This window comes from Engystomops pustulosus, chromosome 1 (genome assembly GCF_040894005.1).
Source record: "Engystomops pustulosus chromosome 1, aEngPut4.maternal, whole genome shotgun sequence".
NCBI lineage: Eukaryota > Metazoa > Chordata > Amphibia > Anura > Leptodactylidae > Engystomops > Engystomops pustulosus.
This window is the reverse complement of record NC_092411.1, coordinates 78,351,037-78,378,511: the sequence shown is the minus strand read 5'-3', so window position 1 is coordinate 78,378,511 and position 27,475 is coordinate 78,351,037. Positions and strand designations below refer to the sequence as shown.

Sequence of the window (27,475 nt, the reverse complement as noted above, 5' to 3'; positions counted from 1 at the left end):
GGTATTTAACTGGGGATTGTGTCGCACACGATCAGATTGTGGCGCAGCTGCGCTAGCTTTCATGCAACAGAAATCGGGGGACGTGCCGTCAGACTATCTGACTGATTCAGACTGAGTGCGGGATTTAACTTTCAAATTGTGTCGCAAGATCAAGCACATACATGCACCAGGAAGTGAACTCTGTCGGACCTGAGCAGGAAGTGCATAATCGTCGGAACAATGCACTTTTGGGGAACGTGACAGGATGGGTAAGTGAATGTGCCCCATATTGTTTATATGGAGCACTAAAAATACAAAAAAACATATGTTTTAAAAAATGGTTGCTTTACCTGTAAAGTATGTCTATCACTTTATTGTTATTTATTTTGAATCTTGTGAAGTATGCGTCTCTTGGCTCATCTTGTTTTTAGATTTAAAGGGTGTCATATCGCAGTGAGATAGCCTGCTTGACAAAGAACTCAAAGTTTGAGTTCGAAACGCATAGCAGAAGGCTCTGCTTTTCTTAGCCATGATGTAACCATTCTATTTTTTATAGTTTTTAATGAAAAGTTTTTATTTATCACAGAAAAGAAAGCTGGGATTTCATTCATTTTTATGTCATCTAAAAATACAGCTCAATCTGCAAGACAAGCCCTTGCATTCTTAAAGGGGTTGTCCGAGTTCTGGAAAAAAAACTAAATGTGGCCGGGAAAGGGCTGCTTAAAAAAATAAAGTCCTACTTACCTTCCGGTGCCCTCCGGTATCCAGCGCTGCTGTCGCTCTGGTCCGGGCGCCATGTAAACAAACATGGCCACCGGAGCAGCGCTGGACTCCGCTTCCGGCCGGACCCGGCAACCTTCCGGCCCCCATACACAATGCTGTGTATAGGGACGTATAGGCGTGCCCGGCCACGGCCGGCCGTTTGTTTACATGGCGCCTGGACCGGAGCGACAGCAGCGCTGGATACCGGAGGGCACTGGAAGGTAAGTAGGACTTTATTTTTTTAAGCAGCCCCCTCCCGACCACATTTAGTTTTTTTTTCACAACTCTCGGACAACCCCTTTAAGGGGTTAAGGACCATTTTATTTCCTTTACCCAAGTAAAAGGGGTTCGTCTGGGTCAGTAAAAATTGAGTATTTTTAGTTTCCTAAATATAATCTCAGAAATAACAGCACTTCATTTCAGAAATCAGTTATGTAGGCAATAATTTCCAGTCCAAATGCCCTTTGAGATAATTTTAATTAGAAAGATAAGGACATTTTGTAACTGTTATTTCCTAAACTCCAAACTCATTGCTCAACAGAACGAGCCCAGCTGCTGCATTGTGAAACTTTCAAACAGTTTTCTCACGAGCAGCTAATCCTTTCAAGGAGAGAAGTAGAAGATACCGGAGGCTGAAAGTCACAAGGTAACCATGAATTGTTAAGTTGTTTTCTTTGTTCACCAATGAAGATTGTGACACTTTAATAAGTTATGTGTCACATAAAATCTGTGTATGTTGCTTGTTTATAAAGTCATTTAGGAACGCATTTTGTTGAATAATGCTATATAAATGAAGTGAAAAGGATATTCGGACTGCATATATGGTTGATTTTTATATATATGGTTTAAAGACATGAATACTGTATATAATTCCATCCAGCAGGAATCTAGTGCCTTCCAATTCACTACACAAGTAAAACCTGCATTATGTAGGGAATTTTATAAACTTTCCAGATATACATTTTCCTGTTTCTAACCCATCCATCATTTTAGAGAAAATTCAATTTTAATCTTGTACAATTTAACTTTGCAAAAACGGAATTATCTAAACTTAAGGGAATTAAAATGAGATATTAAAGCAAGACAGGGAAGGTTTGTTTAAACAGCTAATAAAGTGCCATACACAAGGCTGATTATACAGTACTTGTAAGGGTAAATGTAAAGAAGGATTACACCCTTAAAGGGGACCTGTCATCAGGAAGGTCATCTTTACATGATTACAGGTTACAATAGCCTCTGCCATGTTTACTTCAAAAATCTAACATAACTTGGCTCACTGCCAGCAGTGTGTGGTGAGACCCGGGGCAAAAGGGGGAGTTCAAACCAAAATTGCTTGCAGCGGTGAGCTGAAATAAGCGGGAGCAGGGGAGAGGCTGAGGGAGGGAGAGAGCCATGAGCCATGGGTTGGGAGGAGGCATTGATGAGAAGACAACTAGTGCCTTTTTAAGTGCCCCCTCCTGGGACTCATCACATACTGCTGGCAGGGAGCAAAGTAAAGTTAAAATCTGAAGCTAAAGGAAATGTTTGGGGTTGAAAGTCATAGGGTGTATGTGGTACCCTTGTAGTCTGTATCTGTATGCATATATATTTATCATCTTTGTAAATTAGTAAGCACTAGTTTAGCATAATTCATTAATGTATTTTCCTAATGGTATGATTTTAATATATTTTTATTAATGGCTAAGTTTTACGGGTGAATTTTCTAAATAGTTCATGTCACTCTTAATTTGATAGCTTACTGACAAACCTACTATCAGTGTCTTTCAGTGTGAATTTCATTTTATACTTGTGAGGGTGTTCTTTTTAAAGGGAACCTGTGAGCACAAACTGATTAACTAAACGACTACCAGTATTTGTGAAGCAGATTGACACCTTTCAGCTCATGTTTCTTTTATGGTCCATCATGGTGGGATCATCCAGAAAATCAATTTTGAAGCAAGAAGGAAACTGGTTGTATAAAGTCAAGAAGGCTGGGAATTTAGCATTGAAGTCAAGATCTCACCTCCTTAGAATACCACCTTTATTGTAATTGCATCCAAGAACATTACTAACTTAGTATTTTGAAGTCTAGTGCATAAAGTCACTCACAGCAGAGGAGGATGTCCTGAGGTGGGGAGAGGTTGACTTCAGTGCTGAGCTCTCTGCCTCTGTCACTTTATACAGCCAATAATGCCACCATGCTGCCATGTAAGAAACAGGATCTGGATGGGGGTCAAACTGCTTGATAATATACTGGTAGTGGTTTAGTAGTTCAATTTCTGCTGCCAGACTCTCTGTAATATAGTTAAAAATATCTTTACTGTACTTTTAATAAAATAAGATTAAACTTAGAGGGCGTAGTTCACAACAAAGTCAAAGAGTGCTTTTTCATTGGAATAGCTACAAGATAAGATGATCAAAGGCCACAAGCTCTAAGTTGCAATGAAATTGGGCTATTCTTTTGCAAGGTATATAATAGCAAGAATATAATCCTTGAAGGGGTATTCCAGGAATAAGCTGGAAGAGGGCTGAGCCCTCTTCATACAGAGATGGGCTTTGCTGCATATTGCAGCAAAGACCGATCGCAGGTGTCAACCTCTTCTTTGCCGCCGGCAAAGTCGCTAGCGACAATTAAAACATGGTGGTGCATGGGCGCCACCATTTTACCTCCGATCGTCGCTCCCCTGAATGTCATTGCATGAAAAACACTTTGAAATTGCATTGAAAAGGCGCATGAAAAACTGAGAAACTGAAAAAAATCTGACTGAAAACTGAATGAACTCTGATGAAAAATGTCAGTTTTTCACTGAGCAAACCCTGATCAGACATGATCTGCATCGCAAGTGTGAAAGGGGCCTTAAGCTGGTTGACCATGAGCGATTTCAGTTCAAGAAATTCGCTATGTGAGCTGGCTGATTTCCTGGAAGAAATTTCAGGATTGACTGGATTGAACTCAGTATGCCAGTTTAGTCAAGTAGTTTGAGGTTTGGAAAGGGTATTTAGAATTTACAGGTGGTATTTAAAATATACCCAGATTATATTTGGTGCTGGTTTTTCCTTCAGTATATGACTTTAGTAACTCCAAGATTTTGTTTTCTCCACTTACTTGTATATTGCTGTCTTGGTCTTGTTTTTACGAACGCTTTTTGGAGAATTGTTTAAAGGGCTTTCAGGAAAATGCACTCATGTCTGATGTCAAAGATATATCATCTTTATTTCATACATAGATAAAAAAACACAAATTAAAAATTATGTGGCCGAGCAAAGAGAGGAATTCAGTAAACAAAAGTCCATTAATATCCTATACTTGTAATAAATCTAATAATAAATCTTTATTTATATAGTGTCAATAAATGCTGTAGCACTTTAACCCTTACAAGACTCAGCCCTTTTTTTGCGTTACTGTTGTTTACTCATTCCAAAAGCAATAACTTTTTTATTATGGTTTGTTATCTGCGGGACAAATTGTACTTTTTAGTGGCGCCATTTAATATTCCATGCAATATACTGGAAAGCTGGAAAAAAATTCCTTCTCTGGCTATTAGAGATCATTACATGTAGCAAGCATACAAGTCTCAATGAGACTGTAGGCTGCAATGGCAACCAATTGCCGCCCTCAAATGATGTCATGGGGTGGGGGTCGATTGGCCATCCAGGAGTGGTCAAGCAACACAAGTAGTTACTGATTACATGCATTTCACTGCCCCTCCCTGTCCGCCACTGTCCAAGATGGTCGCCAACATGTTCCAGAAATTGTCTTACTCAATGCAACACAGATCTAACAAAAGGTTGTGCAACAATTTTGGTTCAGTGAAGTAAAATCTGAAATCTTTTTTGAGTTTCTACATAATGTTTTATTTTTTAAGAAAAATGTTTCCAATTCTTTTAAACAATCTAAACTCCAAGCTATTGTATTTGTGAAATAGAGCTGACCAGAGCCGGATCTACATTGGCGCTCCTGGAGCACTTGCGCCGGGCCCCGGGTTCAGCCCTCTCTCTATGGGGCCCCGGCATCTGGCGCTGTAGATCCGGCCCTGTACACAAGAACATGCTACAGGGGCCCCCGCAGGCATCAGCTACTAAGTATGGGGCTGCTAAACGCTATTAGCAGCCCCATACTGACATGCACACACTATATGGTACTGTGCCTTTAAGGCACAGATACCATAGAGTGGCAGAAGTGCAGGTAGAGTGACCTCTGCCTGCACTTTCAGTCCTCCACAGACGGCCGATCTATGACTCATAGATCGCGCCGTCTGTGTCGTCTCCACACTGCAGGGAGATGAAGAGCCTGGGTGCAGATCATCCTGTCACCGCTGCGAGGGATCGTCTGGAAAGGTGAGTGAACTTTTATTATTTTATTGTTTTACAGGGGCCCAGAAAGGAAGATAGAAGATAATTTATAGATATTAAGGGCCAAATGTATAGTGGAGGGGGGAATTTATATATGGAGGAAACACTGTATAGGAGACAGAGGGGGGAAGCCACTGTATAGGGGACGAGGGGGTGTAATTTATATATAGAAGAGTCACTGTATATGGGGGGTGTATTTTATATATGTTGAGGAGCAAATGTATAGTGGAGGGGGTTATTTATATAGAGGAGCCACTGTATGGGGAGTGGGGGGTGTAATTTATATAGAGAGGAGCCATTGTATAGGGGACGGGAAAGGGTGTAATATATATATATATATATATAGAGAGAGAGAGAGAAGGAACTGTATAGGGGACAGGAGGGGGTAATTTATAAATAGGGAAGCCACTGTATGGGGGACGAGGGGGTGTAATTTATAAATAGGGAAGCCACTGTATAGGGGACGAGGGGGTGTAATTTATAAATAGGGAAGCCACTGTATAGGGGACGAGGGGGTGTAATTTATAAATAGGGAAGCCACTGTATAGGGGACGAGGGGGTGTAATTTATAAATAGGGAAGCCACTGTATAGGGGACGAGGGGGGGTGTAATTTATATATAGAGGAGCCACTGTATAGGGGACGAGTGGGGTGTCATTTATATATAGAGGAGCCACTGTATAGGGGACGAGGGGAGTGTCATTTATATATAGAGGAGCCACTGTATAGGGGAGGAGGAGTCATTTATATATAGGGAAGCCACTGTATAGGGGACGGGAGGAGGTGTCATTTATATATAGAGGAGCCACTGTATAGGGGACGGGAGGAGATGTCATTTATATATAGAGGAGCCACTGTATAGGGGACGGGAGGAGGTGTCATTTATATATAGAGGAGCCACTGTATAGGGGACGGGAGGAGGTGTCATTTATATATAGAGGAGCCACTGTATAGGGGACGGGAGGAGGTGTCATTTATATATAGAGGAGCCACTGTATAGGGGACGGGAGGAGGTGTCATTTATATATAGAGGAGCCACTGTATAGGGGACGGGAGGAGTTGTCATTTATATATAGAGGAGCCACTGTATGGGGGACGGGAGGAGGTGTCATTTGTATATAGAGGAGCCACTGTATAGGGGACGGGAGGAGTTGTCATTTATATATAGAGGAGCCACTGTATAGGGGACGGGAGGAGGTGTCATTTATATGTTTTGGGTTTAGTTGTTAAGTGGCGGTTGCTGTATAGCAGGGGCAGCTTTATATAAATGAATGTAAATGGCAGTGTACAGTGAGTGGCCTATAGCAGGGGTACTGTTCATTCATAAATGGGGGTGCCATATATAGCTTTAGAAAGCAGGTGTTGTCTATATATATCCAGGTGCCATGATATTGTCAGTAATTGAGGTATCTTTAAGGGCACAGATGTGCTGCCAAGAGCTGAAGACATCTAGGGGCGAATTCATCACAGCTGGAGGAGTTACACCGGATGAAGAAGAGATCCCAGTCTACAGGGGGCGCTATAGAGGCTGTAATGAGGTTGTAATGAAGAAGACAGTAAACCGTGAGTAATCAGATATAATTATATTAAAATATTTTTGTTTATCTGCAGAGCATTTTATTTTTAATTTTAATGCAGTTTTTGGTACTGTTTTTTTATTGAGTATGTGTTAGGTGGTATTATTTTGCAGTGGTAATGGTAGCGGTCTGGTGGTATTATTTTGCAGTAGTAATGGTGGCAGTCTGGTGGTATTATTCAGTCATACCGCAGCGGTAATGGTAGTGGTGTGGTGGTATTATTCAGTCATGATGCAGTGGTAATAGTAGTGGTGTGGTGGTATTATTCAGTCATGATGCAGTGGTAATGGTAGTGGTGTGTTGGTATTATTCAGACATGATGCAGTGGTAATGGTAGTGGTGTGGTGGTATTATTCAGTCATAATGCAGTGGTAGTGGTGTGTTGGTATTATTCAGACATGATGCAGTGGTAATGGTAGTGGTGTGTTGGTATTATTCAGACATGATGCAGTGGTAATGGTAGTGGTGTGGTGGTATTATTCAGTCATAATGCAGTGGTAATAGTAGTGGTGTGGTGGTATTATTCAGTCATGATGCAGTGGTAATGTTAGTGGTGTGGTGGTATTATTCAGTCATGATGCAGTGGTAATGGTAGCGGTGTGGTGGTATTATTCAGACATGATGCAGTGGTAATGGTAGTGGTGTGGTGGTATTATTCAGACATGATGCAGTAGTAATGGTAGTGGTGTGGTGGTATTATTCAGACATGATGCAGTGGTAATGGTAGTGGTGTGGTGGTATTATTCAGACATGATGCAGTGGTAATGGTAGTGGTGTGGTGGTATTATTCAGTCATGATGCAGGGGTAATGCTAGTGGTGTGATGGTATTATTCAGACATGATGCAGAGGTAATGGTAGTGGTGTGGTGGTATTATTCAGTCATGATGCAGTGGTAATGGTAGTGGTGTGGTGGTATTATTCAGTCATGATGCAGGGGTAATGGTAGTGGTGTGGTGGTATTATTCAGTCATGATGCAGTGGTAATGGTAGTGGTGTGGCGGTATTATTCAGTCATGATGCACTGGTAATGGTAGTGGTGTGGTGGTATTATTCAGTCATGATGCAGGGGTAATGGTAGTGGTGTGGTGGTATTATTCAGTCATGATGCAGTGGTAATGGTAGTGGTGTGGTGGTATTATTCAGTCATGATGCAGTGGTAATGGTAGTGGTGTGGTGGTATTATTCAGTCATGATGCAGTGGTAATGGTAGTGGTGTGGTGGTATTATTCAGTCATGATGCAGTGGTAATGGTAGCGTGTGGTGGTATTATTCAGTCATGATGCAGTGGTAATGGTAGTGGTGTGGTCATATTATTCAGTCATGATGCAGGGGTAATGGTAGTGGTGTGGGGGTATTATTCAGTCATGATGCAGTGGTAATGGTAGTGGTGTGGTGGTATTATTCAGTCATGATGCAGTGGTAATGGTAGTGGTGTGGTGGTATTATTCAGACATGATGCAGTGGTAATGGTAGTGGTGTGGTGGTATTATTCAGTCATGATGCACTGGTAATGGTAGTGGTGTGGTGGTATTATTCAGTCATGATGCAGTGGTAATGGTAGTGGTGTGGTGGTATTATTCAGTCATGATGCAGTGGTAATGGTAGTGGTGTGGTGGTATTATTCAGACATGATGCAGTGGTAATGGTAGTGGTGTGGTGGTATTATTCAGTCATGATGCACTGGTAATGGTAGTGGTGTGGTGGTATTATTCAGTCATGATGCAGGGGTAATGGTAGTGGTGTGTTCATATTATTCAGTCATGATGCAGTGGTAATGGTAGTGGTGTGGTGGTATTATTCAGACATGATGCAGTGGTAATGGTAGTGGTGTGGCGGTATTATTCAGTCATGATGCACTGGTAATGGTAGTGGTGTGGTGGTATTATTCAGTCATGATGCAGGGGTAATGGTAGTGGTGTGGTGGTATTATTCAGTCATGATGCAGTGGTAATGGTAGTGGTGTGGTGGTATTATTCAGTCATGATGCAGTGGTAATGGTAGTGGTGTGGTGGTATTATTCAGTCATGATGCAGTGGTAATGGTAGTGGTGTGGTGGTATTATTCCAGTGATGGCGAACCTTTTACAGACAGAGTGCCCAAACTACATCCAAAATCCATTTATTTACCGTGAAGTGCCAGCATAGAATTCTATACAGTAACTTATTGCTTCCTGTTCTTCCACATTTTTCAATTGTATCGCCCGCCCTCCAGAGGCCAACAATATAGTTGACAGAAGGAAGGCAAATTCAAACTATCATTGTAGCTTCTCTGTACAGAAAGAAATGGTGGGTCCAGCAAGATGACCTCCAAAGATAATGCAGTACTGTTAACACCTTTTTACTTTCCCCGCAGTTCCAAACAGCCAATAAAGTGCCACTTTAAAATAGTGCAGAGAGCAGCATCTCTTAAATTGAAGATTCAGTGTTTGGTGAACTCTGCCCTTGGACAATGGTCTGAGTGCCCACAGAAAGGGCTCCGAGTGCCACCTCTGGCACCCGTGCCATAGGTTCGCCACCACTGTATTATTCAGTCATGATGCAGTGGTAATGGTAGCGGTGTGGTGGTATTATTCAGTCATGATGCAGTGGTAATGGTAGTGGTGTGGCGGTATTATTCAGTCATGATGCAGGGGTAGTGGTAGTGGTGTGGTGGTATTATTCAGTCATGATGCAGTGGTAATGGTAGTGGTGTGGTGGTATTATTATTCAGACATGATGCAGGGGTAATGGTAGCGGTGTGGTAGTATTATTCAGACATGATGCAGTGGTAATGGTAGTGGTGTGGTCATATTATTCAGACATGATGCAGTGGTAATGGTAGTGGTGTGGTGGTATTATTATTCAGACATGATGCAGGGGTAATGGTAGTGGTGTGGTGGTATTATTCAGTCATGATGCAGGGGTAATGGTAGCGGTGGGGCGGTATTATTCAGACATGATGCAGAGGTAATGATAGTGGAGTTGTGGTATTTTTCAGACATGATGCAGTGGTAATGGTAGTGGTGTGGCGGTATTATTCAGTCATGATGCAGGGGTAATGGTAGTGGTGTGGTGGTATTATTCAGTCATGATGCAGCGGTAATGGTAGCAGTGTGGTGGTATTATTCAGTCATGATGCAGTGTTGATGGTAGTGGTGTGGTCATATTATTCAGTCATGATGCAGGGGTAATGGTAGTGGTGTGGTGGTATTTTTCAGACATGATGCAGTGGTAATGGTAGTGGTGTGGCGGTATTATTCAGTCATGATGCAGGGGTAATGGTAGTGGTGTGGTGGTATTATTCAGTCATGATGCAGCGGTAATGGTAGCAGTGTGGTGGTATTATTCAGTCATGATGCAGTGTTGATGGTAGTGGTGTGGTCATATTATTCAGTTATGATGCAGGGGTAATGGTAGTGGTGTGGTGGTATTATTCAGACATGATGCAGTGGTAATGGTAGTGGTGTGGTGGTATTATTCAGTCATGATGCAGTGGTAATGGTAGTGGTGTGGTGGTATTATTCAGTCATGATGCAGGGGTAATGGTAGTGGTGTGGTGGTATTATTCAGTCATGATGCAGTGGTAATGGTAGTGGTGTGGTGGTATTATTCAGACATGATGCAGTGGTAATGGTAGCGGTGTGGTGGTATTATTCAGACATGATGCAGCGGTAATGGTAGTGGTGTGGTGGTATTATTTTGCAGTAGTAATGGTGGCAGTCTGGTGGTATTATTCAGTCATGATGCAGTGGTAATGGTAGTGGTGTGGTGGTATTATTATTCAGACATGATGCAGGGGTAATGGTAGCGGTGTGGTAGTATTATTCAGACATGATGCAGTGGTAATGGTAGTGGTGTGGTCATATTATTTAGACATGATGCAGTGGTAATGGTAGTGGTGTGGTGGTATTATTATTCAGACATGATGCACTGGTAATGGTAGTGGTGTGGTGGTATTATTCAGTCATGATGCAGTGGTAATGGTAGTGGTGTGGTGGTATTATTCAGTCATGATGCAGTGGTAATGGTAGTGGTGTGGTGGTATTATTCAGACATGATGCAGTGGTAATGGTAGTGGTGTGGTGGTATTATTCAGTCATGATGCACTGGTAATGGTAGTGGTGTGGTGGTATTATTCAGTCATGATGCAGGGGTAATGGTAGTGGTGTGGTCATATTATTCAGTCATGATGCAGTGGTAATGGTAGTGGTGTGGTGGTATTATTCAGACATGATGCAGTGGTAATGGTAGTGGTGTGGCGGTATTATTCAGTCATGATGCACTGGTAATGGTAGTGGTGTGGTGGTATTATTCAGTCATGATGCAGGGGTAATGGTAGTGGTGTGGTGGTATTATTCAGTCATGATGCAGTGGTAATGGTAGTGGTGTGGTGGTATTATTCAGTCATGATGCAGTGGTAATGGTAGTGGTGTGGTGGTATTATTCAGTCATGATGCAGTGGTAATGGTAGTGGTGTGGTGGTATTATTCAGTCATGATGCAGTGGTAATGGTAGCGGTGTGGTGGTATTATTCAGACATGATGCAGTGGTAATGGTAGCGGTGTGGTGGTATTATTCAGACATGATGCAGCGGTAATGGTAGTGGTGTGGTGGTATTATTTTGCAGTAGTAATGGTGGCAGTCTGGTGGTATTATTCAGTCATGATGCAGTGGTAATGGTAGTGGTGTGGTGGTATTATTATTCAGACATGATGCAGGGGTAATGGTAGCGGTGTGGTAGTATTATTCAGACATGATGCAGTGGTAATGGTAGTGGTGTGGTCATATTATTCAGACATGATGCAGTGGTAATGGTAGTGGTGTGGTGGTATTATTATTCAGACATGATGCACTGGTAATGGTAGTGGTGTGGTGGTATTATTCAGTCATGATGCAGTGGTAATGGTAGTGGTGTGGTGGTATTATTCAGTCATGATGCAGTGGTAATGGTAGTGGTGTGGTGGTATTATTCAGACATGATGCAGTGGTAATGGTAGTGGTGTGGTGGTATTATTCAGTCATGATGCACTGGTAATGGTAGTGGTGTGGTGGTATTATTCAGTCATGATGCAGGGGTAATGGTAGTGGTGTGGTCATATTATTCAGTCATGATGCACTGGTAATGGTAGTGGTGTGGTGGTATTATTCAGACATGATGCAGTGGTAATGGTAGTGGTGTGGCGGTATTATTCAGTCATGATGCACTGGTAATGGTAGTGGTGTGGTGGTATTATTCAGTCATGATGCAGGGGTAATGGTAGTGGTGTGGTGGTATTATTCAGTCATGATGCAGTGGTAATGGTAGTGGTGTGGTGGTATTATTCAGTCATGATGCAGTGGTAATGGTAGTGGTGTGGTGGTATTATTCAGTCATGATGCAGTGGTAATGGTAGTGGTGTGGTGGTATTATTCAGTCATGATGCAGTGGTAATGGTAGCGGTGTGGTGGTATTATTCAGTCATGATGCAGTGGTAATGGTAGTGGTGTGGCGGTATTATTCAGTCATGATGCAGGGGTAGTGGTAGTGGTGTGGTGGTATTATTCAGTCATGATGCAGTGGTAATGCTAGTGGTGTGGTGGTATTATTATTCAGACATGATGCATGGGTAATGGTAGCGGTGTGGTAGTATTATTCAGACATGATGCAGTGGTAATGGTAGTGGTGTGGTCATATTATTCAGACATGATGCAGTGGTAATGGTAGTGGTGTGGTGGTATTATTATTCAGACATGATGCAGGGGTAATGGTAGTGGTGTGGTGGTATTATTCAGTCATGATGCAGGGGTAATGGTAGCGGTGGGGCGGTATTATTCAGACATGATGCAGAGGTAATGATAGTGGAGTTGTGGTATTTTTCAGACATGATGCAGTGGTAATGGTAGTGGTGTGGCGGTATTATTCAGTCATGATGCAGGGGTAATGGTAGTGGTGTGGTGGTATTATTCAGTCATGATGCAGCGGTAATGGTAGCAGTGTGGTGGTATTATTCAGTCATGATGCAGTGTTGATGGTAGTGGTGTGGTCATATTATTCAGTCATGATGCAGGGGTAATGGTAGTGGTGTGGTGGTATTTTTCAGACATGATGCAGTGGTAATGGTAGTGGTGTGGCGGTATTATTCAGTCATGATGCAGGGGTAATGGTAGTGGTGTGGTGGTATTATTCAGTCATGATGCAGCGGTAATGGTAGCAGTGTGGTGGTATTATTCAGTCATGATGCAGTGTTGATGGTAGTGGTGTGGTCATATTATTCAGTCATGATGCAGGGGTAATGGTAGTGGTGTGGTGGTATTATTCAGACATGATGCAGTGGTAATGGTAGTGGTGTGGTGGTATTATTCAGTCATGATGCAGTGGTAATGGTAGTGGTGTGGTGGTATTATTCAGTCATGATGCAGGGGTAATGGTAGTGGTGTGGTGGTATTATTCAGTCATGATGCAGTGGTAATGGTAGTGGTGTGGTGGTATTATTCAGACATGATGCAGTGGTAATGGTAGCGGTGTGGTGGTATTATTCAGACATGATGCAGCGGTAATGGTAGTGGTGTGGTGGTATTATTTTGCAGTAGTAATGGTGGCAGTCTGGTGGTATTATTCAGTCATGATGCAGTGGTAATGGTAGTGGTGTGGCGGTGTTATTCAGTCATGATACAGTGGTAATGGTAGCGGTGTGGTGGTATTATTCAGACATGATGCAGTGGTAATGGTAGTGGTGTGGTCATATTATTCAGACATGATGCAGTGGTAATGGTAGCGGTGGGGCGGTATTATTCAGACATGATGCAGTGGTAATGGTAGTGGTGTGGGGGCACAGTGTGGTCATTTATGGTGTGAGGGGTATATATGAAATATGTGGGGGCACAGTGTGGTCAGTTGTAGTGTGAGGGCTATATATGATATATGTGGAGGTATAGTGTGGTCAGTTGTAGTGTGAGGGGTATATATGATATATGTGGGGGCACAGTGTGGTCAGTTGTAGTGTGAGGGGTATATATGATATATGTGAGGGCACAGTGTGGTCAGTTGTGATTTTAAGGGTATATACGATATATGTGGGGGCACAGTGTGGTCAGTTGTGGTGTGAGGGGTATATATGATATATGTGGGGGCACAGTGTGGTCAGTTGTAGTGTGAGGGGTATATATGATATATGTGGGGGCACAGTGTGGTCAGTTGTGTTGTAAGGGGTATTTAAATATATAGCAAAAGAATTGAAAACAGAGATTGTACAGAGTAGTCTATACACTTGTTATAGAGACTGTACTGGTAATTGCACCAAGGAATAGGTGCCTCATATATTAATGCAATATACAAAACCTATGGTACCCCTCAGAAGGAGGGGAGACAATATGAGGCAGAACACGGTGTAAAGATTAATAAAAGAAACAAAATTTTATTATATGTACGGTAAAAACACAGAACCAAAATTTGACATTTTGTAAAATGAGTTATACAACAGGGTTACAAAGTTACAGGGTGGACATAAAACAGAAAAAGAGAACAGTCATACCCGGACACAGCACACTATGTAAAGGGTTAAGCAATTTACAATGGGCTGGTATGTGGACAGATTGTAGGTGTAATTTAATGGCATGAGTACATGCACATTGGTGGTGGCATAGCAAAGCTCATGCCTGATATGAATGACGCCATGAAGGGCATATGATTACCAGTCCTTACCGTATGGCTGAGTGGATGTGCAAGGTGTCCGGGGATGACTGCTGGCCCCGACGCGCGTTTCGGCTCCTATAGAGATGCCATTAAATTACACCTACAATCTGTCCACATACCAGCCCATTGTAAATTGCTTAACCCTTTACATAGTGTGCTGTGTCCGGGTATGACTGTTCTCTTTTTCTGTTTTATGTCCACCCTGTAACTTTGTAACCCTGTTGTATAACTCATTTTACAAAATGTCAAATTTTGGTTCTGTGTTTTTACCGTACATATAATAAAATTTTGTTTCTTTTATTAATCTTTACACCGTGTTCTGCCTCATATTGTCTCCCCTCCTTCTGAGGGGTACCATAGGTTTTGTATTTAAATATATGTATATAGGATGATGCCAACCAGTTCTGTTTTATAAACCTTCAGAGATGAGTCTTGGCTGCAACAAGTCTCCATGAAGATTAGACAGGAGGGAAGAGACAACATCAGGGGCGTCACCTGAGGACTGGTATCTACTACTATATAGTTACTATATGCTGGTACATACTGGTCTGTCTGTATAGGTTATCATATAGTATTGTAGTATTATCCAGTCATTATGTAGTGGTGATAATCAGGATGTAATGTTATTATTTGGGCCCTGTACAGAGGTGTCATTAGTGATATTGCCCTTTGCTCGGTGGTGTTCATCAAGTTCATCAATAAATGGAGTTTATATGTGGTAAATGATTGGTAATACTGGTCTGTGTACAGTGTCTTGTGTTCAGTATCAGGATGTTGGTATTTTATTTATGTTGTGGTGATGCTGTGGGTTGCAGTTTCGAGGCATCTTTTGGAATTGTTTGGAATATTGGTTTTATGATAGTTTTAATTGGTAACAGTATTGTGGTATCATTATCTGGTAGTAGTATGGCGCTGATATTTGTAATAGGATAACTATGTGGTATCTTTTTTTCACATATATTGTTGTGGAAGGGGGCCCCGCGTTGGCTGCCAAGCTGGGGGGCCCCATCTTAAATGAGGTGCTCCATACCGCTGGGACCCTTAATCTGGCCCTGGAGCTGACATAGCTTTTAATTTTACTCCAGCACTTTTTTGGGAGTTTGGGTGAGACGTGAATTCTCAAGTTGACCATACACATTAGTTGATTGGGATTTTTCTAGTTAGAGAAGCTTCCAGTACCATACTTCACCACTGCAACTATGATGTCATCTTCCTGTCTACAGTAATGACATGTCTGTATGCCCCACATCACTGTGCATGTAGGAAATGTGACTGCTGAGGTCAATAGTTACATTTTGCTAGGGCATGTAACCACTACACACTGGTAAGGTGGTTAGAGGCATGGTGCTCGAAAACTTGACATATAACAACTCTTCATATATTTAGGTCCTAGTGCAGCAGGGAGTTAAGGAATGAATGAAACGTGAAATACTGAAGTCATTTTTACTTCCTGTTCAGTATACTGCCGTCTATGTATACTCACATAGGGGTTTTTTTAACCATTAAATTTAGCAAAAAAATATCTTTCCATCTGTAATTTGAAAGGTGTGAAAAGGTATTTGACAAAATAAATACAGTTATATATGTAGATAATGAGCTCAGTTGTGGGCAGGCATGTTGGGAAGTGTAAGACTGCCAGGTTTTCAAGCTGATTTTCTCTGTAGTACAAGCTGGGAGCTAAAACCTCAGTACATAACTTGGTTTTCTAGGCACGTAATAGGAACAGCGAGAGCCCTTGTGAAACATCTGTTGTTACTTGCACCCTATAAATTGTGTTTTGCACGCAATTTTTACAACGATAATATATTTCAATAGAATAGGTATCCTGAAGCACTAGACCACAAAGTAAGTTTTGGACAGTTTTATGAAACAGAAAATCTGGAGAGGAAGCTAAAATCTATAAAATGAAGTTGTCATAGCATACTGAAAAAATCTGTTGTAAGTATCAATCTCAATTTGTTTGTTTGGTCACTGAATATTCGTAGGACAAATATTTTGTAGTTTAACCACACTGAATGTCTGAATGTCAAGCTGTGTGACAGCTGGAAATGTCAAGCCATTTCACAGAAATGATACTCAAACCACAGGGTACCAAAACTACTAGTTTATCTCTTGATAAATTCAAGCAACATCTTTAAAGATTTGAAAATATCAATTACTTTGTCTCGTACGTGCAACCCAGAGAGTGTTTGTGAACTCACGTAATCCATCTTATCAATGGAAGGCTGACAAGTACAGATCAGTCATAATATTAAATTTACTGACAGGTGCCTTTCAAATTTGGCAAACCAAATCAGCTGTAAATAAATAGTTCTGTTAAGCTAAAAAAAGATTCCATAATTAGAGTACTTTCCCCTTTATACATGTTTAGTGCATCCTGATGCACATTTCAGTAATCACATACAGATCTCTTTAACAACAGATGTCCTACTTTGTGTGCAGTGCGAGAAAAAAAATATTACCTACTCTTATAAACAATCCCAATATTTAAAATACACTCTATATTAATATAATTTTTTAACTATCAAATGACCACAAGATTCCATGAACCTCTGTATGGCTGTGTATCCCTGCTGTAGGTCTTTAGGTAAAATGAATTACAAAAAGTCTCCATGTAGATACCCTTAGGTATATTTTACCTAAGGAAAAAACAGCACAGTGGACATGCTGCAGAATTGTGAACTGATGCATAATAGCAACACTTATTGTAAGTATAGTGACTCACAAATTACATCTTTGATATTTTCTTCTACACAGACACCATGTCAGCTTCTTCCAACCACAACTCATCTCAATAAAAATTTTCAACTAAAATAAAAATGATATATATATATATATATGTTATACTGTTGACATGCTACGCTAATAGATCACAGTAGCCAATAAAGTCACAGTGCCTATACCGTAGGTAATATATAAATAGTTCCCAAACACAAACAGTAGCCACAATTGTCACAGTACCCCCTCATATAAATCTATAGAGTATATATATTCAGTTAGCTATCACCCCCCCTTCTTCCAATCCAAATGAATGCAGTTAGTTTTCGAAGTTGTTTTCACCACTCCACAATGGCCTTTAATTTGTTTTTGAAAATGTTTCCAAATATTTTAAGTTCAGATTTTTCATAATCTCTGGTAATATAAGGGAAAGAAAGGTTATAGCGGCAGAGTTTGTGTCCAAGTGATTACTCAACACTCCAGAAGTATCCCTGTAGTAGTAAGGCTCCCTGTGGTCGTAAGGCTGAAATTAGAGAGAGAAAACACTCTCACTGATCCAGTTCTACAAATTTTCAGCCTATAAAGTAAGAGAAATCATGCTTGGCATGTACAGAGCAACAGGCCTTCTCTTTGTTATAATCAATTCAATTCTGGGGATGTTTATGATGAAAGACTGCATTTTGTAGCAATTATTTTGTACACCTGCCTTTACTTTAATTTTGCAGTGGTGATTGGACACATGTGGGTCTGATGATGCTGTGCCAGCTTCTTCTCTAACGAACCTGCAACATGATAAATAACCCCTTTGTGTCACAGTTTTTTTTGTTTATTTTTTGCTCCCCATGTTCAAAAATGTATAACTTTTTCATTTTTCTGTATACAGAGCTATATGAGGGCTTATTTTCTGCGTTACATTTTAAGCTGGAGAAAAATTCCAAATGTGGGGAATTGGCGTAAAAATCGCATTTGTGAGCTCAGTTTTTACGACTTTCACTGTGCACTTCAAATGATAGGTCTACTTTATTCTTTGGTTCGTTACGATCATGGTGATACCAAATTTATAAAGATTTCATTGTGTTTAAAACACTGTGGCAATCAAGGAATTAATACCCAAGATCGAGGGAAGATCTGTATTGGGATACTGCAAAAACACAAGTTGCATGAAAAAGGCCCATAGCTCTGTACCTGCCTGGCATGTTTGCTCTTACCCCGTGGCCTTAATAAACTTTGTGGAAACAGATTTATAAGTGCCAGGCCTTTTGTCTCTCTATTTTCATTGCATATTCATATTTTACATTGTTAGGTATTTGTTTTCCCTTTTTTCTCTGAATCTTTCATACAAACGGATATTACCTCCGGATATAACTTCTGTCCCCTGAAAGTTAGCTTCTTTCACTCTCATGCCACTCTTCCTCCTTTCCACAGCCTGCTCTTAATGATTGTTCACCAATATTCCCTTACCTGCTTGTCCATCAGGTGCAAAGAGTTGAACAGTTTCAGAGCATTTCCAAAATAGCAATTATTAAGGAGTAGTCTATACATTGTGATTTGTACTTATCAAAAGTGGTCCAAGGAGGGAGAAGTATGATGTCTTTTCACATATTAACACAGGAAAAATTTTGCTCAAAGTTTAAAAAGAAAAAAGTTTCTTTAGGTGCCATAAATAGAATATACCATATAAGAATCAGAAACTTAAAGTGGACACCTTGTACAGGTCAGGAAACTATAATCTGTTACCACAAAATCTAGAGGTGGTGTTCACACCATCCAGGAAAGCATCGGCACTACCATACTCGGACTGGAAGACAGCAGACAGCCAGGACAATGGCGTTCAGTCCGGGTGCGTGTAAATGTTCATGGGTAGTGCTCAGCCAGCAAGTAAGCATGCAAATGAAAAAAGACAAAAAGTACTGGCACTCACCCAAAAATCTTCTTTATTTAAAGCGGTGCATAGGACAGGGAGGTGCGGCACGCTAAAGACTCCGGTGAGGGACGGTTTCGCGCACTCCTGCGCTTCGTCTAGCCATATAATCTGTTACCCATGGACAAAGTACTCCCACATTTTATGACAACTGGGACTCTTGTAGACACCTGGGGCTTTAAACATCCACACAGGAAAAATCTTGGTCGAGAATAGATCATTTTTCGCAACAAGTGACAAAACAAGTTTCAGCATGGTCCAGTGAAAGTCTACAAGTACCTTCAATGATACAAATTAGATGTTGGTGTGGATCCCTAGCTCCCACCATATGAAGCAGCTCCACACCTTGTGATATTGAGTCACACTGGGGGGTGATGGTGGAAATGTTGTATCTTGTATTGGATCCTGAGTGGTAGGATTTTTTATATAGTTTAAAAAAAAGTCTAAAAAATGTACTTTGTATGCACTGGTGTACTTTCTCTTCTATTTGTAACCATGCTTCCCCCCAATCCATGCTAAAAATAAATGAATATTTGCATAAATAAGCCTTCAAACCTTCCTAGTAGAGAGCAGGAGGGAGTTCATTCTAGAGAATGGAGTGGTGATATTGAAACAGAAAGGGCATAATTGGCCTTGTGGGTGAGGTTACATTCATTGTCCTAATGGTTGGTAGGTTCAAACCCCCATGAAGGTGTAGATGGTGTTATATGTGTAAAGCAATTCTGGAGGCCTAGCGCTTTGATCTTGCTGTTTCCTTGAGTTATATCGTAGCAGGGAATCTAAGGAGATATTTTAACCACTATCCATTAACCAAAACTATAAGATCTACTTATTGTCCCAATGTAAACTATGCAGCATAGATAGCATTTCTATTTTCAATTATTTGTAACATCATCTTTGACCGTTTCCATTTACCCTTCATGGGCGCTCTGCTATATATATTTCAGTGACCGAATGTCTTCTATCCACTTTAAGGATGCCTTTTCCTCATGATACTGATCATTCTAAACATATTGACTATACTATAAAGCAAATGTCATAGTATTTTGTTACAAAAAATCACCAATGTGTGAAATGAGATCTTTATATGTCATATCTAATAGAGCCATAACCTTCTGACTTATGTCTGCAGCACAAAATGAAAACTAAAAAGAGATCTATCGCTGACAACAGCATTAGTTTCTTACTGCCTTCAATATAATTTATTTAAGTTTTTGAAGGCATCTGAATGAAATAATGCTATTCTGTTGTGCTGTGATTCTGTTGGAAATGATCATGCTCTGTCTTCAGTGCATGAGCCAATAAAGCAGCTTGTCCAACAAGGACTAATGTTTGGGGGGTTGACTGCTGAGGGCTGATTGGATTACAAGGAGGGAAATCATATTTTTCTTCGACTTTTTCCACAGTGACACTTCAAAGCTTACTACTGTGGAACATGCAGCAATTGATATTGGAGTTTCCACTTTCCAGAGTGATGTGATTATTGCAATGATTAAATTGCAAGCTAAATGATGTGAGAGGAATACACATACATATGAGGTTGTCACTGTGACACAATATACACTATCGACCTCTGAACAACGCTTAGCCTTGAAAATGTGCTTTATAGTTATTGCATTACTTGTATTATAGAATAGAAAATTACATACTTGATCAGATCCATGCACACTAGTAATCCTGATCAATACAATAGTAGTATAATACAGTATTGGGAAGTATTAGGCCCTGTTCAGATGTCCTTTATTATTGTAAACTTGTTAGACCCATCTCTGCTAGGGGCTAATACAATTAATCTTGGTTCTGGCAACTTATCTATGAAGTAACCTTGGTTCCAATCCTGTATCTATGTAGTGATCTTGGTTATGGTCCAATAGGGTTTTATACAATAGATCTATGTCTTAATGTTGGTTATCTATTTAGTAATCGTGTTTGTAGTCCTGTATCTATGTAGTAATCTTGGATCTGGTAACATATCTTTGCTGTAATCTTGGCTCGGGTCAGGGTCGTAACTACAGCGGTAGCAGCCATAGCAGCTGCTATGGGGCCTGCAATGTCAGGGGGCCCCCGTCATTTGACCTGACACTCTAAAGAGTGGAGGATGTGCACCATCAATCAATCCCAACACAGTAGCAATCTTCGCCACAAGTCATAGAAGTCTGCTATAGGGCCCTGCCTCTTCTAGTTCTATGAATTAATCTTGCTTCTGGTAAAGTATCTTTGTAGTAAACTTGGTTCTGATAAAGTATCTATGTAGTAAGCTACAGCAGTAGGAAGTAGTAAGTAAGATTGGTGTTGGCACTGACCCCATGGAAAACATTTAGTCATGTTAAAGTTTCTATGTAACAAGTTTAGTTATATTACCGTTTTTATTCTAGTTTTGTAAGATGGGAAAGTAATGTGCCTGGGGGTCACAAAATTTGCCAAACACAATTTAACATAAAGGGGCACATTTACTTACCCGTCCTGACACGTTCCACAAAAGTGCATTGTCCGACCGGAATGTACTCGCTATTCGCTAAGATCGTGCTTCCGATATCCTGCATGTGTCACTTTACTGCTCAGGTCTGTCTTCACCTTCTTCCTGATGTATGTAAGTGCTTGATCTTGCAACACCATTTGAAAGTAAAATCCCGCACTCAGTCTGAATCGGTTGGATCGCCAATGGCACGCCCCCCCGATTTCAGTCGCATGAAAGCCAGGGCAGCTGCTCCACAATACGATTGCATGCGTCACGATCCCCAGTTAAATACCTTTCACAGGGGCGCAAATCCCGAAAAAAACAGCAGAAAATCTGACTAAAGTGCGGCCTTAGTAAATAAGCCCCACTGATTTAATTTGTCACTGATGGTCTTGCAGAAGGCATGATAACTGGCATCTAAGGTTTATGCAATTGTCTAGGTTTACACTATATGGGTTTGTTTTCTTTCTCTTCCACATTGCTCCTATCAAGCTCAGATGATAAGCAGTAAGCAGTGGAATGATGATGAAAGATTATATAAATTGTTTTATATTCATTGATGATTACTACATGGGAGTTTTATAACTCTTTGGGTGTCATTTATCTTTGTTTTATTCCAGTTTTTTCTGACTTTTTGAGACTTTTTTTCTGCATTGCAATTTTTTTGCTTTTTCGGGGACATTTAGAAATGTTGTTCGTCAGTAAGACACATTCATCTTCTATTCCAGATGTGCTAAAGGTCGCAAATGACATTTCTAATTTCAAATTGTATAAAATTTGTGAAATTTTATGGCACAAAAAACTCCAGACAAAAACCATAGTTAAAGGACACCTGTCATCAGGTCTTTTTCACTATTTCTGTCACCACTACATGTTGGAGCAGCTCACAAGGATCCCATCCCAGCCTTTATCTAATCAATTCATACATTAATCATTGTAAAATCATCTTATCTTTATTATGTAAATTAGGCTGGTCACATGGTCAGAGGCAGTGATGTCACCACTGTTACCCCTCCCCTCTCCTCCCCCTGCTCATGTCTGTGTGTAATGTATAGTAAAGCATTGCTAGTGTCTCTGCTTTACCTGCTGACAAGCTCTCTCTCCTGTACACATGTGTGAGACACAGACATCAGCTACACATGTACCTGACATGTTCTGCCGTAACATGGCTGCCTGGAGCTGTTGTATCTCTCTTATACACACACACACTGCAGGGGGCGCCACACATCATTTTACAGGCTGTCAGTCAAGCACTGGAGGTGTGGCTGTGCCTCCCACTCATGAATAAGCTCGACAGCTGAATATGATATTGACTCATTGGTCATTTCACAGGTCATTTGCATACAGCTTTAGGACCGCATTGCTTAAGATTACAGGCATGTAGATGGACAATGAAGGGATACAGGCAATGCTTTGTAATGGCAGTTTATGAAAATATATTTAGTTTAGAGGGTTAATTTTACTGACGGGTTGTCTTTAAGGAAAACTTAGAAAATGGAAAGAAATTACTTGAAACATTTGTGCGACATTTTTGCAACACTTGTAACAAGGGTCTCAAAATGATCTGAAAAAAAAAAAACATTTAACACAAAGTAGCAGACGGAAACAGACTACAAACTAGCCAAAGCAAACACAGATAAGATAATGACCCCCTTTGAGGACATGTTTTTTTTCTCTGTTGTTTTTCCATCTACATAGCCATATAAAGGCAGTTTTTTCCCCCAGGACATATTTTTAATTACAATATTTATCATTCTATATAAAGCATTGCAAAGTGATAAAATGTAAGATGGAATGGGAACAATGCTTTCTAAAGTTTTATTTTATTCATTTTATTTCATTTTAGTTCATTAGAATATGTAATTACAGCAAAACAATATTTATATATGTTTTTATTTGTTATTTACTACTTTTAAAAGAAACCACATTGCCATAAATATAAACATTAAAAGGGTCTTGTAAACAAAAAACATATACCGGTACTACTAGAGGCAAAGTTCAATTTGTTTTACATGGTACATGCAGCTAACTTAAATGTTGACAGAAATCGGCATCACAGGGCAGTTAAGAGTCAAGGGAGCAGAGAGTAAATTCCTCTACTCATACAGTCATCATGCTAAATCATGTCTTGTGAAATGTGATTGGCATTCATTTCTTAGGGCTCATGCAGACAAATTTCAACTTCAACGTTTGCTAGCCATTATTTCAGCAGCTACACTCACCCGCCCCCCCCCCCCCCCATTCACTTCTATGGCCTCAAACACATGGCCGTGAATTCCACATACCCATGCGTACACCATGTACGCCTTACTGACATGAATGTAGTTGAATCCTTAAGGCTACCTGCATACACTGGAGGCAAAAATGAGCTATGAAAAACAGATGTCAACATACATTTTTTTACAGCTCATTTGCATAGCCCGGTATCTGTTTTTCATGCACACTTGTAAACTATAAGTCATCCGTTAAAAACAGTTCTGACTGGGTGGCCAGCAGCCAAAGGGGTCACATGTAGCTCAAGCTATGCTCTAGCCTGGCGTTTAACTAACCATCCTGCCAAGAATACATACCACCACCATACTGGGGCACAGAGTGAGTCATCGATCCTATTCGACAGACAGCCACCATGAGCAAAACCAAGGCTTCAAGAGCCCCTTCAAAGCTCAGGAGTTTGCATGGCAGGGCTCACAAGATGGTGCCGACTTCTCTCCCGCAACCGCTCTATGGGAACCACTGCTCTACTGGCTCTACTCTGCCAGCTGCAGTGTCTGACAAAGCTGCATCATCGCAGGAGTCAGAACCAATGCTAAAGGAGGTATTGTTTCAGCTCCTATCAGCTATAAAGGCCTCCACCACCTCTTTCACAACAGATTAAGGAAATACGCGTGGATGTGAGCCTGTTGCGGCATGATTTCCATACAATGCGTGAGTGGATTAAGGAAACTGAGATCACTCAGTCAGATGACACATTGGGGCACATTTACTTACCCAGTCCAGTCGCGATCCCGCGGCGCGTTCATTCGGGTCTGCCGGGATTCACTAAGGTCCGTGCGCCCAATATCCAGCAGGTGTCGCTGCTGCCCCGAGGTCCGCCGGAGTTCACCTTCTTCGTCCCGGTGCAAGTGCTGATCTAGCGACACAAATTCTTTTTTAAATTCCACGTTTTTTCTGAATCCGTCGGGTTGTTCGTCGGCCACGCTCCTCCCATTTCTGTTGCGCGAAAGCTGGCGTCGATGCGACACAATCTGATTACGTGCCCCAAAATCCTGGGGCAATTCGGCACAAATCGGAAATATTCGAGAAACCCGATGAAAGTGCGGTGTTCAGACCGTTAGTAAATGAGCCCCAATGGCTCCTATTCCAGAACGGCTGCAATCACCTAATATGTGGGCCTAGAAATCTGATGACCTAAAAAAATGGTTTCGCCGTAATAAGTACGCATCCTCGGCATTCCAGAGCCGGCTAAGGGCTCAGATCCCACACACTCCCTGCTGCCGCATGGTCACCTGCGTACGCTGTGGAGAGAGCGCACCAAGTTCCAGCCAGGCCTCCTACACCTGGGGCTCCAGCGAGACCTTTCCTTTCCTAGACGGCAATTACCTTTCCAGCTAGGCTGCTGGTGATATACGAAGATAGAACCATATTCTTCGACACTCTGAGTGACGCAGAGGCCTGGTTGAATACCCGCCAATGACCACCGAGATGCTGAAAGCCTGATATGCATCCACTGATTTATTTTCTTCCTTTCCTTGCGTTAGTGGTTCCTATTGTCGCCATGGGACATTACGCCTGCCCTCTACTTCAGGACTATGCCAAGTATACTTTCCTAGCTGTGGGACTGTAACGGGTACACAAACAACAGAACTAAAAGTCTCTATGGGAAGAGTCTGGAGGGAGGAGTCTGTGGACCAGTGGACCCTCTGACCCACCACGGGAGATGGTATGAGGCCCGCGGTGGCAGTAAAGGTACAGGGATGTGCAGGAAACAGTCCAAGCCTGAGATGACAGCAGCAACACAGAGGAGCACTGGTAGCACTGGCACGGACTGCAGACACCGCTGGACTGGAATCCTGGGAGGCACAGCAGGAAGCACGGAGGCAAACTGAAGACTTGACACAGGATGGCAGGAGCACACGGAGGTACCCTGGTAATGCTAGAGAGAGGAACACCAGGAGCGTATGGGAATGCTGGAGACAGGAGACACGGGAAGACAGGAAAGCGTCTGGAAACGCTAATGGGCTTTCTCTTCCACAGGAACGGCTTAGGGAAGCCTGGCATGAAAACCATAGGAGATCCTAGGAGAAGATCCGGCGGAGAGTGAAGGGAGGTGCCCGATTATAAGGGCGAGCCGGATTAGCGAACTCCAATCAGGAGAACGCTGGCCGTATAAGGCTGGGAGAAGTCTGCGCGTGCCCCCTAGTGGCGAGAGTGGGCCACTGCAGGCAAGGAGGCGTGCGGTCTACACGCCAGGAGCTGGAGCACAGACAGGAGCCAGGAGAGGTAAGTAAGGGCAGGGGGACGGGGACAGGGACCGGCGGGTGTAAGGGCGGGTGTACCCGCGATCCGCGACATTGATCGCGGTAGCACCCGTGACAGGGACTAATAAAGGATTATCTTATACTGTTATTATATTTAGTATAGATAATTATTACAGCTACTTTAATATGGCTGTAGGCAATGTTTATTTTGTCTAAATCTGTTGTGTCTCTGGGCTATCCATTGCGCGGGTATATTTGAGTATGCCAGACTTTGGTTTTGTATATTTTTGCCATTATGCATGCACCTGAGCTGTTAAGTATGCAGCACCCCTGGTTTGTGTTCACCATATACGCAGTTTATTTTACTATTAGTAGTCCGTGGTCTTTCCAGCCTCCGCCTCAGCAACCTTTTCAGGTGATTTCCTCATGTGCAACTCATTGTAACTAGCAAGGAGGAAAAACTACAAGAAATGAAAAGGGAAATTATGGATTTGGCACCAACAGGAAAGACAAACGGAAAACAGATTTAATGGAGGTCATAAAAAGGGTTAATTTCCCCTCATTTGAGGGTGATTCATCTAATACCAATATGCACCACCACGGACGATAAAGTAGGCCGACACCTGGGAACACAGTCTAAGTGGCACCCGGTTTTCACCTGATCCTCCCAAGATACCGCTACCTGAACTGGCTGATCTTGCCACCATTGTGGCCCAGCAGTCCCAGCAGATTGCCGTACAAGGTCAGCAACTCGGACAAGTCACCGCCATTTTGCACCAGTTATTGTCTACTCAGCAGCAGTGTCATGCTCCTGCGGTCCCTCTGGCTACTGCAGGTTCTCTACCTTCTGCAGAACCTAGGCTGAGACTCTCCATGCCTTCAAAGTATGATGGAGACCCCAAATTGTGCAGGGGCTTGATCACCCAGTGCTCCTCGCACATTGTACTGATGCCTACGCAGTTTGACACAGAGGGGGTCATTTACTAAGGGCCGATTTGCGTTTTTGCGATGGGTTACCCGAATTTTTCCGTTTTGCGCGATTTTCTCTGTATTGCCCCGGGATTTCGCCGCACGCGATCAGATTGTGGCGCATCGGCGCAGGCATGCATGCGACGGAAATTGGGGGGGGCATGGCCATAAAAAAAACAACGGATTCAGAAAAACCGCCGCATTTTAAAAAAAAAGTGTTGCTCCACACGCGCTTACCTTCATCCAGGCTGACTCGGTGAACTCCAGTGCGTTCCAATGCTCTTCAGTGCAGCAGCGACACCTGGTGGACGTCGGAGGAACTGCCTTAGTGAATTCCGGCCGGACCCAAATCCACCGCGCCAAGATCGCGCCGCTGGATTGCGAATGGACCGGGTAAGTAAATCTTCCCCAGAGTGTTCTAAAGTGGCTTTCATCATCAGCCTCCTTCCTGGGAACGCGCTGGCATGGGCTACACCCCTATGCAACAGGAATGACCCAGTCACAGCTAATATCACCACATTCTTCGCTGAATTCCAGTCCGTCTTTGAGGAACCATCCAGGCGTCATCTGGTGAGACTGCCCTACTGAACTTGCGCCAAGGGGACTTATCTGTCGGTGACTTTGCAGCTCA

The 27,475-nt window shown here is 42.0% G+C and overlaps 1 protein-coding gene across 1 annotated transcript in view; it reads left to right on the top strand.

Moving 5' to 3' along the window:
* Positions 1-1,278: 1,278 nt before the first annotated feature.
* Positions 1,279-27,475, top strand: part of TANGO2 (transport and golgi organization 2 homolog) — a 137,809-nt gene continuing 111,612 nt past the window's right edge. The window contains exon 1 of the mRNA XM_072144470.1: positions 1,279-1,387. The gene's annotated coding sequence lies outside the window, so the exon portion shown is untranslated. The remainder of the gene's footprint in view (positions 1,388-27,475) is intronic.